The sequence below is a fragment of the Rhinoraja longicauda genome, chromosome 28, assembly GCF_053455715.1.
Source record: "Rhinoraja longicauda isolate Sanriku21f chromosome 28, sRhiLon1.1, whole genome shotgun sequence".
Classification (NCBI taxonomy): domain Eukaryota; kingdom Metazoa; phylum Chordata; class Chondrichthyes; order Rajiformes; family Arhynchobatidae; genus Rhinoraja; species Rhinoraja longicauda.
In genome coordinates, this window is record NC_135980.1 from 15,288,913 (window position 1) to 15,301,444 (window position 12,532).

General features: G+C 39.6%; 1 protein-coding gene across 1 annotated transcript in view; it reads right to left on the minus strand.

Annotated features, from left to right (window-relative positions):
• Positions 1 to 10,089, minus strand: part of LOC144607134 (zinc finger and BTB domain-containing protein 7A-like) — a 133,992-nt gene extending 123,903 nt beyond the window's left edge. The window contains exon 1 of the mRNA XM_078423756.1: positions 9,972 to 10,089. The gene's annotated coding sequence lies outside the window, so the exon portion shown is untranslated. The remainder of the gene's footprint in view (positions 1 to 9,971) is intronic.
• Positions 10,090 to 12,532: the final 2,443 nt, after the last annotated feature.

The following is a 12,532-nucleotide window of genomic DNA, read 5'->3' on the forward strand; positions in this document are numbered from 1 at the left end:
TCAGAATTAAGTGATTTGTCAAGTGCAAAGATGGCAATTTTCAAAACACAGGTCAGGGTCATACAGCATTGTTTACCCAGTATCTAAAATGTATATGAATATAAAACTGTGTGATTTTTTGCAATTATTACATAAAACCTATCAGTATCCCAAAATAGCGCTAATCCACATAAAGGCGTTAGATTGACAAATTTTGAGAAATAAAATGCTTTGGTATTTTCTTAGTATCTGTTATTTTGCAGGACCAGGGTTAACATTTTGTATCATTTCTTTCCCAGCTACTACTATTGCTGCTACTAGTTTTGGGAAAATGGTATACCTTAAATTTCGAATCATTAACAAATCTCTATACATTTGGCTCTTCATAAAAGATAATCAGTGCCACATTCTCAAGGAAGACTGCTACAATGTTATTGAAAGTCAATTCTTAGCCCTGACTTCCATTTCATGTTGCATTCCTCTTAACTCTCAAATCATCATCTTTGTTTTTATGTACATCAGTCTTTCCAGGCATATTTCATTCAATTCATTGGAAAATCAGGTTTCTTTTGGCAGGTTGTCCGATTTCCACAGGAGTTACAGGAGAAAGGTTAACTCATCTGTTTTTTTTCTCTCCAAGAAACAAGATATGTGGATCATTTTATCTGACATTGGTTAACTTAAATTATTTCTATACCTTCCACAATTGTGGCAAAGTTGGTAGGGGGTGGGAAATGGGAGCTGCCGTGCTTTGCTTTTGTTCATCAGTCTTTATATTGGATGTTAATCATGCATAGTGCTTCCATGGGTGCTTGAATGCATTTTATCCCCATCTCAGTCCTGGGTCACTGCAGCCAAGTGCAGTGCTCTAGATGGGATATATCACTCACTGCTGGCTAGCAATTGAATCTGCGTAGCGTAATCCTACACAAAACATTACAATTAACCACAAGGCCAATTTCTCAATAATAACATCTCAAAAATGGAAATATTTGCTAATTGTAATTTTCATGATTCTACTGATAGCTGCACAGGGGCTAGATCTGAGGCATACCAACTATAATCCCCATGGTGCTCAGCTTATACCTACGGACAAGCTACAGCTGCTTGTTGCTAAGGCTAAAATAAAAGTACATAACATTTAGTGGAACACTCCATTTTTGGGGAATGCAGACAATATGCATTGTGATTTCCAGTGGACATTCGAAGACAGGACCTAATAATGATGGAACATTGGTAGAATGACTCAATACCCGACATTAGCATAATTCCTTCTTTGGGCAGAACATAAAGATTTACCTTGAATAATTGGCTTTTTGCATTTACTATACTCCACATCACTTAGTTAACCAAAAATGCTATGTTTTTTTAAAACATCAGTATTAATTTTCATAATATCTTCCAACCACTTATATTCTTTCCAAGATTTAAATCGGACAACTTAAGCTCCGTGTTTTGAAATGAAACCCGATTAGCCTATGAGACCTCACCTGCTGTAATCTTAACTTCATTTCCAGACAGTTGATGTCCAAATATCCCTTCCCGGCCTAACACAAACTGAAACCTACATAATCTTTCCCACAAGTCAGTGGTAGCTTCATTCTTTGCCAAGTTGATTTAACTAACAGCCCAATCTTTGATTTCGATGCTGTATTTCTTATTTCCGCTCTTCAATATTTTGCACCATTCCCTCCGCCACTGTGTTCAGGGGGACTGCCATTACTTGGTTCCATTCTTACATAAAAGCAGGCAGTAATTCATCAGGCAATAGCTTGCTACTTCCATTCCCATCCAAACATCGTTATCCAAAATATTCTCTAATGATACACCCTCAGCTTCCACTTTATGCTGCCGACTGGCATCTCATTCAATCATTGGTTCATGCTCAACAGCTTCAACTCACCCAATGTTTCGAGCCAGTCAGACTGGTCATTGGAGTCACCTTTTCTTCCAATTAAGTATTAGGAAGACTAATATTTGGCCTCAACCACAATTTTGATAACGTTACCACTGCTTTAATCTCCTCCCCATTCATTGTCAAATATCAACACTTTATTCAACCACATTTCATCATCCAATACCATAGAATCTTCAGCAAAATCTTTAGCATGCAAGGCTGCAACCTTCCCTCCCATTGACGTACAGTACACTGCAAGGGCCAGGAAGCGAGCGGGTAAGGTGATCTCTGATCCCCCTCTCCCTGGCCACAAACTCTTTGAAGCACTTCCCTCTGGAAGGCGACTCCAGACTGTCAAAGCCGTCACGGCCAGACATAAAAACAGCTTTTTTCCACAAGCAGTAGCTCTACTCAATAACCAAAAGCCTGTAGCCTCCTTTTGCTCTGGTATTTTATTTCATTCACATGTTTAAACTATAATGTTTTATTCTTAATGTTTTATGTTTTATTCTTAATTGTTTACTGTTTGTCATGTTGTTACTTGCGAGCAAGCACCAAGGCAAATTCCTTGTATGTTTACATACTTGGCCAATAAAATTTATTCAATTCAATCCTCCTCAACCCCAGCCCCATTGAAAATGTTCACTATTATCATATCATATCATATCATATACATACAGCCGGAAACAGGCCTTTTCGGCCCTCCAAGTCCGTGCCGCCCAGTGATCCCTGTACATTAACACTATCCTACACCCACTAGGGACAATTTTTACATTTACCCAGCCAATTAACCTACATACCTGTACGCCTTTGGAGTGTGGGAGGAAACCGAAGATCTCGGAGTAAACCCACGCAGGTCACGGGGAGAACGTACAAACTCCTTACAGTGCAGCACCCATAGTCAGGATCGAACCTGAGTCTCCGGCGCTGCATTCGCTGTAAAGCAGCAACTCTACCGCTGCGCTACCGCTATCTGTCACCTCGAGACTCAACTATCCAATGCTCTGCTAAATTAACTTTCCATACACAAATAATCGAACACAGTATGATATGCTGTCCCATATCATGTTACTGATCCATTATTCCTTTTTTATTGACTGAGATAAGTTGGCACCTGGTTCACCAATGAACTTCGTGTCTCATTCGCATTTAACCTTTTCAATAGGGAAATGGCAGAAAATAAATAATTTTGCTTGTTTATATGGGGAGAAAGAACAGGTGGACGTGACATTGCTTAATGTTAATACAGTATTGAAATTACTATATTTAAAGTAGATGGGGAAATATTAAATAGGTCTAATCAGATTTAAAATGGATAAAACCACTGGTCCGGATGGACTTGAATCATGATTTTTACAAGAATTGAAGGGAGACAATAGAGGCACTGCTACACACATGTAATATTTTTTTAGAAAAAGATGAGGCACCAGCCGACTGGCAGGGAGCCAATTTAAAATTAAATTTAAGGACACAGAATGTGCCTTGGGAAATACAGACCCACCATCATCTTTACATTCATGGTAAGAAAACAATAGAATCCTTGGTTAAGGAAAGCAAATCATTGGCTAGAACAAATGTTATTTATATGGGAATTGATAAACCATCGATAATAACAAGGAATAGAGAGTACAAATCTATGAATAAATTAGCAAAGTTAGAGGTTACAAAATAATAAAAGCAATTTTCCCTGTAACATACGTATTGAAAGGTTTTCTAACACAGTACTTAGAAAAAACTTAAGGTCATTAGACAGTCAACATTGGTTTATGAAAAATAAATCATGATTGAATAATTTTAGGAATTCTTTGAAGACGTAACAAACTATTGATAAAGGGGAACCAGTGAAAGTATCAGACTTAAGATTTCCAGAAGGCATTTGATGGCATTGACAAATCCACACATGACTCCTGAAGAGTGTTTCTGATCTGTCGGACAGGTGTTTGGGGATTTTTCTTTATTATGGAGAGAATTCTTCTGTCATCAGCTGTGGAGGTCTTCCTTGGCCTGCCAGTCCTTTTGCGATTAGTAAGCTCACCCGTGCTCTCTTTCTTCTTAATGATGTTCCAAACAGTTGATTTTTTTTAAGCCTAAGGTTTGGCTGATGTCTCTAACAGTTTTATCCATGTTTCTCAGTCTCATAATAGCTTCTTAACTTTCATTGGCACAACTTGGTCTTCATGTTGATAAACAGCAATAAAAGTTTCCAAAGGCAATGAAAAGACCGGAGGAAAGACTAGGTGCTGAGAGCTCTCTTATACATGCATTAATGAGGCATTTAAACAAACCTGAGCAATTACAAACACCTGTGAAGCCATGTGTCCCAAACATTATGGTGCCCTGAAATGGAGGGACTATGTATAAACATAGCTGTAATTTCTACATTGTGAAACCAAAATGTATAAAAATACCCTTTAATACAATTTGACAATGTGCACTTTAACCACATGTGATTTCTTTTCTATTACAAATCTCAAATTGTGGAGGACAGAGGCAAATAAATAAATGATGGGTCTTTGACCCAAACATTATGGAGGGCAATGTATATCCAACTCTCTCTAGAATACATCCAGTGAATTGTCCTCCACTGCTTTCTGTGGCAGAGAATTCCACAGATTCACAACTCTCTGGGTGAACAGGTTTTTCCTCATCTGTCCTAAATGGCCTACCCATTATTCTTAAACTCTGACCCCTGGTTCTGGACTCCAACAAGGGGAACATTTTTTTTGCATCTAGCCTATCCAATCCCTTAATAATGTTAGATGCTTCTATAAGATCCCCTCATCCTTCTAAATTCCAGTGAATATAAGCCCAGTCGATCCATTCTTGTATCCATTTTTGTTATAAGACATAGAATAGATGTTTCCCAATGCTAAAAAAATGCTACTAAACATTTGTGAGTTGATTGGATTAGCTGGCCACTGCAAATCGACCCTTGTGTGAAGGCGAATGGTAGAATTAATGGGAATGTGCAGACAATAAAAAAAATGAATCAGTTTAGGATTTATGAAAATGAGCAATTGATACATGGCATGGACGGTGGAGGAATGGCCTGTACCTAAACTGTACCTCTTTGCTCTCAAATAAATGAAGAGCCAATAACATTATTACATGTAGACACAAAATGCTGGAGTAACTCAGCGGGACAGGCAGCATTTCTGGAGAAACCCACTGAGTTACTCCAGCATTTTGTGTCTACCTTCGATTTAAACCTGAATCTGCAGTTCTTTCCTACACACAATTGCACGTGCCTGTCAGCATCTGCTCAACATTCAAAAGGTTGGTCTGGAAAGGTAAATACATCTTTTAAACCTGAGGCACGCTAATAGATCCTTTTGAATAACTTCTAATTTGTGCATCCTGGTTTCTCTCACACTTCTTATATTATTTCCAGCCTGAAAGTATATGTTTAGGTTTATTACTGTCACTGTTTATTAATACCGGGGGTACTGTGAAAAGCTTTGTTTTGCATGCTATCTAAACAGATCAGATATACTATACATAAATACAATCAAGTCAAACCAAATACAATAGATAGAGCAAAGGGGAAGATACAGAGGACAGAATATAGTTCTCAACACAACATTGTAGCGCATCAGTTAGCATTTAATATGGACATCTACTAATGATGTTGAGAATAACTGATGCCATTCAATTGGATCTTAATGATTTTTTTCTTCATCTTGAATGAAGGCACGTGGTTAAAAATCAGGGTTAACCTGGATAGTGATTCTAAACAAACAGACTGCACAAATCAGTTACCATTGTGGAATATTCCAAAGATAATCCAAGGGATTCAGCTAAGATTGTTTAATGCAAAATATGTTTACATTTATTCAATAGACAATAGACAGGAGGAGGCCATTCGGCCCTTCGAGCCAGCACCACCATTCAATGTGATCATGGCTGATCATTCTCAATCAGTACCCCGTTCCTGCCTTCTCCCCATACCCCCGACTCCGCTATCCTTAAGTCAAAATTAAGTCAGGATTTTTTCAAGATTTATTGATTTATGGCACTTAGCAGCAATTTGGCATTTTTGAAGGTTTTAGGCACCATTAGTGGAAATGGTCTGATACAAGTCATACATTCAACAATATTTTGTTGCAAATGAAGCTTTTTGGAATATTCCAAGAAATGTATTTATGCAAAACCTAGGAAGGATTCCTCTCAACCAGGGTAACATTAATAATATGCCTCCATCTGAAATAGTCAATTTTAAGATAGCCTGTTTTAAATCAGGCCCTGTAATTTTATGCAATCCCAACTTCCTTTATCCAAAATAGACTCCAGATTTTTCAGTTCAGAACCAATGCTTTGGAATTTCTCTAAAATCCCTACATACGTTTCTTCTCTTAGGATGCGCCGTGAAACTGACCTCTTTGACCACATTTTGGTGACCAGCCTTTTAAAAAAATGCACAAAATGCTGGACTAACTCAGTAGGCCTGGTAGAATCTCTGGAGGACATTAATAGGTGATGTTATGGGTCGAGACTATTATTCCGACTGATTGCAGTAGTGAGGAAAAAGCTGGAAGAGGGGGAGAAGTGCACTGCCCCCCCCTTTCTTCCAACGTTCTCCCCCTACTACAATCAGTTTGAAGAAGGGTTCCAACCTGAAATGTTGCGTCTTCATATCCTCCAGAGATGCTTTGATTCGTCGAGTTACTCCAGCACTTTATCTGTTTATTATCTTTTTTTGTAAACCAGCAGCTGTAGACCCTTGTGTCTACCTTATATTTCTGTTGTTTGACCAGACTCCTTTGAAGGATCTTGGAATGTTTTATTACATAAAAAAGGCCCTTTATAAATATGAAATTGTCATTGAAGGATTGCAATCCAAGTTGTGAGACTAAGATGACCCATGTGTGAAATTATTTCTATTCAACTTACTTATTTCTAAATACCGGCTTCAGTCCGAGTGGATTTTACTGCTGATAAAGTAAGCAATAAATTTGTATTTAATGCTCTGTGTAGCAGTTTCTGGAGCTTATTGAAAATGTTAATGTTATCCTTAAATTTAAAAAAAACTATTCATTTAAATACAGGGGCAGTGATATTACAACACTACTTAAGATCAACTACTGGCAATGTCTTCGCTTGTAAAATTCTGCAAAACTGATGTCTAAATTTTGGAATAATGATTATTAAAAGAGCCATACTTTACTGCTAATACCAAATATTTTGCTACTGCATCCCACTTCCAGGTCAATGAGCTGTGTTTCAAAGCCTGCATGTTTCTGTCAGATGATTGAAAATGTAAACTCTATATAACACACCAGAGTACAGACTTGTAGACATTTTTTGCTCAAATATCAACTCCCCTATTGCAATATAGCGTAGATTCTTTCAATATTCCCTGCTGACCAGTTATTGTGAATGTTCACAACATATAGTATCAATCTCTATATCTGTGGGTGGGTTTGGGCGCGTCATTAAACAGAAAGTTCTCAGCTGGTCAAAGGCCACAGACTGGAAGACTCGAACTCAAGTGGAACATTTTAACGTGAAGAAAAGTCTACTTGCCCTTTATCGTAGTTTAGCTTCATTAAAGATTGACAGAACCTGAAGCGGTTGACCCGGCAGCAGAGTTTTATTTTTAAGGCACAGCGTATGGTCAGTGCTCCCCTTCGTTGTTACATCGTCAGCAACACGTTGGCGCCGGTATCCAAGATCAGCGGCAGCAGAGTATTTTATCACAGAACGTGCTCAGTTATCAACAGAAATGCAGCAGGAAGCCACTTCTGTCAGGGAGTCAAGGCCAAAGGTCAGGCAGCTATCGCATGCAAACAGGATGCTGTCAGCTTTTCCCGATTGAACCACGGTTCAGATCGAGTTACTGTGATGAGTGCTGAAGAGTAACAATCATCTCTAATATTAATGATTCGGTGGGAAGCATTGGCAACTGTAGGTAGGATTTGAACGTCATGAAGGACGTCTTCGGGGAAAGGAGATGCTAAACCAGAGGGCGAAAATTATGTGTACTAAAACGAGCCACTAGTTTGACTAGTCATCGTGGGAAGTGACTTCAGCAACTGGGGGCAAGTGCACCATGGGGCGAGCGCGTTAAATCATATTAAAAAAACCCAACCTGTTAGAAACCATGCAAGGCGTACGAGGCATGCAAAAGCCGGGGTGAAAGTACAATCCAATATTCATACCCAAGAAAGATGGTGGTAAATTGTATTTGCAATTTTACAAGAGTCATTTGTAAAATTATCTTGTTGCGGATCCATGTTCCAGTTTTACACGACACACAGTTGATAAACAAAAATGCCCGGCAGAGTTTATTCACAGGAGTTATAACTCCGCTATCTTGCCCACGTTATGCAAAATGCCACATGGCCTTGTGACTGACTGAGTGAGTCGGTTACTGAAATATAATTAGTATTTTGGTTAAGCAGTATATTTAACTCCTCTCCGTCCCAATTATCCCCTCCCCCCACGGAATCACAAACAATACTAGTGCACTACGACCATCCAAGCTAAACCAGTTCATATTTGACTTCAATTGAAATGTTAAAGAATTGAAACTATGAATATACATTTGATTTAACCTTTTTATCAAGACCTTTCTTAAAGGAGCAGGGTTTTTCTCATGCCAAAAAGATGAACTATCAAAAAAAAACACATGTCTAACCTGCTTAACAGTTTAAAGCAAGCAAAATAGTCACACACTCCAAACTATATTCAAATCATTTCTTCTTACTGCTTAAAAACCCCTCCATTTCCCAAATATTTCACTTCTTTAAATATGATAATTGTGGATAATCCTCAACTCATCATTGTAAACAAAATATACATTTAGGCTTTATTCTTGTTTTCTCACCACCAGTTCCTGCTGGAATCTATGAAACATACTAATTAGAAAATACGACAAATTTGGTGCCATTTATTAGTTTTTCCTCTTTTTTTAATCCAAAATCTGTCTTATTTCAACTCTTGAATTTCCCTTGGTTAAGTCTTCCAATATACACAAAAGTTTTGTTATAAATCAATTCTTCATAAATGTGTTCATGTGTGTCAGCAAACCACACCACTGCAATTTCAACATCTCAAACCAGGAAGCAAGTATTCAACAAAACGGTTCTCTGGCCTGCGGCAAGCGTGAACTAATCTGCACCTGAAATTTATACAGCCAAGGAATTATTATTACATAAGGTTCCATTTTAGTTGGTGTTTTCCGACAACCCCAATACACACACCGACCAGTTGACATTAGCCCCTGAATACGGGATTTTTTGAATAAATAATACTTTGAATAAATGTAATTATTTATATCTGGGAATAAAATTGGTCCCTCCCTGAGCTGTCACCTTGGCTGACAAGGACATAGCCTGCATTCAGGGCCAAACGTTTACGGTGCTAATGAAAAGTGGAACAGATTATCGGCAAGATTTGATGACACCGTGACCGTGAACACGAGGACGTCGGGGTAGCTGAGAAAGACCCAGAAGCTTCTTCCTTTTTTTGACTTTCATTATATTGCTGCCCATCTGAAGGCAAAAAAAAGTGGCCCAACAACACACCAATCAGCCACGTTTTTGTTTACTACATTAAAAAAAGGAGAATTAACGCCATTTAACTCATAAAGGTACAGGAACTTGCGTTGTTGAGCGATTGTTACAGCGCCATGTAGTCTAAGCCCACCTTCCCTTTAACATTAGGGTCTTTGAAGGCGCTCGCCTTCTTGCTGACTCAACCACACTTCATTAGCGACCTGTCCCGCCTCCTGCGGCCTACGTCACATTCAATCCGATCGTTGGCTTCTCATTGGCCCATCGCCCTGTCACACGCGCAGCCCTGGCCGGCTAATAGGTTTGGTTGCACCGCGTCGAATGCGAGCCGACCACCACTTCCTCGCGGCGCTGTGGATTGTGGGGGCTGCGGTCCATATCTCCGCGCTGCCAGGCAACCGTACGGTAGCCACAGAACTACAGCTCCCGGCAATCGCCGCGTCGCGCCTGCGCGCTCCCCCACCACGGTCAGTCGGGGGGCGAAACGTAAGCAAATGTACAGTATAGAGTACAGTAGGTAGCGAGAAGCCGGCTGGTGCGCCGATTTCCGCATCACAACACGCTTTAAACGTCGATTTTACCTCGGGTCTGAGGCGTTCAGGCGGTCTTGGTAAGGTAGAAGCGAAGGCTGAGCAGGTACCTGGTGGTCTCGAGTCTGGTTGTGTTCAGGCCCAGGTTAGATGTGTCACCCACACTCACTCCCTCCCTCTCACTGTTACTATCTGCCAGTAGCCCGTATGTAACTCACTCCCTTCCTGGTTCCCCAGGCCCTCCCCCCTCTTAAAGCGGTCTTGTGCCCTCCCTCTGAGTCTCAGGGTCCTACTTCCCCAGCATGATGTTCTCTTCACAAAACAAAATGCAATGAACCAATAAACTGAACAGCTTCGTATCCTAAATCATTACTGTCTCATTTTTTCCATTATAAGGGTCTCAAGTGCCCCCACACAATCCCCCAACACCCACCCTCACTCTTAAAGCTGTAAAGTACCCTTCCCGTTGTCGTGGTCCTAGCCTCTCCCTTTACTAAAGTAAACCAGAATCAATTTATCACAAAATACATTTGATTTTCTTGTGTGTTGTTGCAGGTGTAATAATGGGTCTCCCTGTTGTGCCCCACAGCTTTCCCAACATCTAAAATGTAAGGACTCCCTTCTTGGGGCCAGACTGTGATATTTGGTAAAATATCAGTTTAAACAAAGGGGTAACCAGTGGAACATTGTGCTGGCTGCAAGGGTTATTATTGGGGTTGTCCAGTTACATCTCACAGATTTCAATCAGAAGATTCAAAATGATACATGAATTATACTATTATTAAATGGGTGGTTGCAGTTTTTGTTTGATCATGCTGAAGCAAGAACAAAAGGTCTTGCTCTTCACAAGATACTTGCCTGAAATCGCAACTCATCCTTTTAGATAAACAGTTCACACCTAGAATTGCTGAATCTTACATTTTTCTGTGATTTTATTTCCACTATTCTGCACAGTCCATTCCAAATTTTGCATCAGAAAATTCTACTTTATATTACATTTCTGTGAATCATCTGTTCAATTTTGTTATGGTTGATATCAGTACACTAGTTTCATTTCAGCTATATTGCTTTGTAATTTGATGGATATTAACCTATTGCATCCCACAAACTATCGTATCTGTGATGTTTTCTGTTCAGATTAATAAAAAGCTCATAGATATCATAACCCAAACCTTGGACTCCAGGCATTGTTTTTGATAAAGGATCTTTGACCTGAAATGTTATCACTGTTTCCCTTTCCACAGATGCTGTCGAGCTTGCTGAGTGTTTCTAGCGCTTTTTGATTTTACTTTAACATTGGACATCTGTTTCTAATTGATTGCTTTGGTCTTAGTGGATACAGCTGACAACAATACTCCAGATATCATTTGACCAAAACACTGTATGGTTAAGTGAGATCTTTGTTCAACCTGCTTTGGCCCAACAGCTCCAGACTCTTCCCTTTGTTAAGCCAGGCTCGGCATTATTAGATATGCTAACCACCTTCTTCACCACACTGTCCACTTGACTCACAATCTTTAGTGAAACATGCACCTATACTCCCAAGTCTTTGTTTTGCAACAATTTGCAATGCTCCATCATTTACTATCTAAGTCCTATCCTGGTTTGACATACTAAAGAGCAACAACTCATACTCATCAGTGTTAAATTCCATTTGCCATTACTTGTTCCACTTTCCCAACGGATCTTGGGCTTGTTGTAAACTTAGATAACCTTTCTCACTGTCTACTATGCCGCATATTTTGGTGTCATTTGAAAATTTAATAAGAATGTTAATTACATTATCACCCAAATCGTTAATGTATGTAACAAATAGCATGGGACCCAAAACCGACCCCTGTGACATATCATTAGTCACAGGACTCCAATTGGAAAACCAACCCTCTACAACTACCCTTTGACTCTTTCTCTAAGTCAATTTTCAATCCAATTGGCTAGCTCACCTTGGATTCCATGCAATCTAATCATCCAATCAAGCCTACCTTGTGGGACCTTGTCAAAGCTCTTGCCGAAGTCCACATAAACAATGTCCTCTGCTCTGCCCTCTTCAATCCTCTTGATGACATCTTCCAAAAACTCTATCAGATTTGTGAGACACAATTTTCCATGCACAAAGCTATGCTGACTATCCCTAATCAGTCTGTGCCTATCAAAATCCTGGTAAATCCTATTCATCAGAATTGCCTCTAACAACTTTCACACCACTTATGCCAGGTTTACTGGCCTGTAGTTTCCTGGCTTGTCCTTGCTGCCCTTCTGAAATAATGGTACAACATTAGCTACCCTCCAGTATCCCAGAACTTCATCTGTCGTTAAGGATGATGCGGTATATCTGCATGGTCATCTGCAATGTCCTCCCTAGATTCCCACAAATTCCAAGGATGTACTTGGTCAGGCTGTGGGGATTTATCCACCTCAGTGCACTTTTAAACTGCTGAAACCTCCTCTTTGGTGATTCATGTATGATCATAACTACTATACCTCAATTCTTTAGCTTTCATGATCCCCTTTTTAGTTAAAAAATGGATGAGATGTTTTCATTAAGTATCTCCCCCATCTCTTGTGGTTATAATAAAGATGGCCATGCTGATCTTTAAGGGGACCTATTCTTT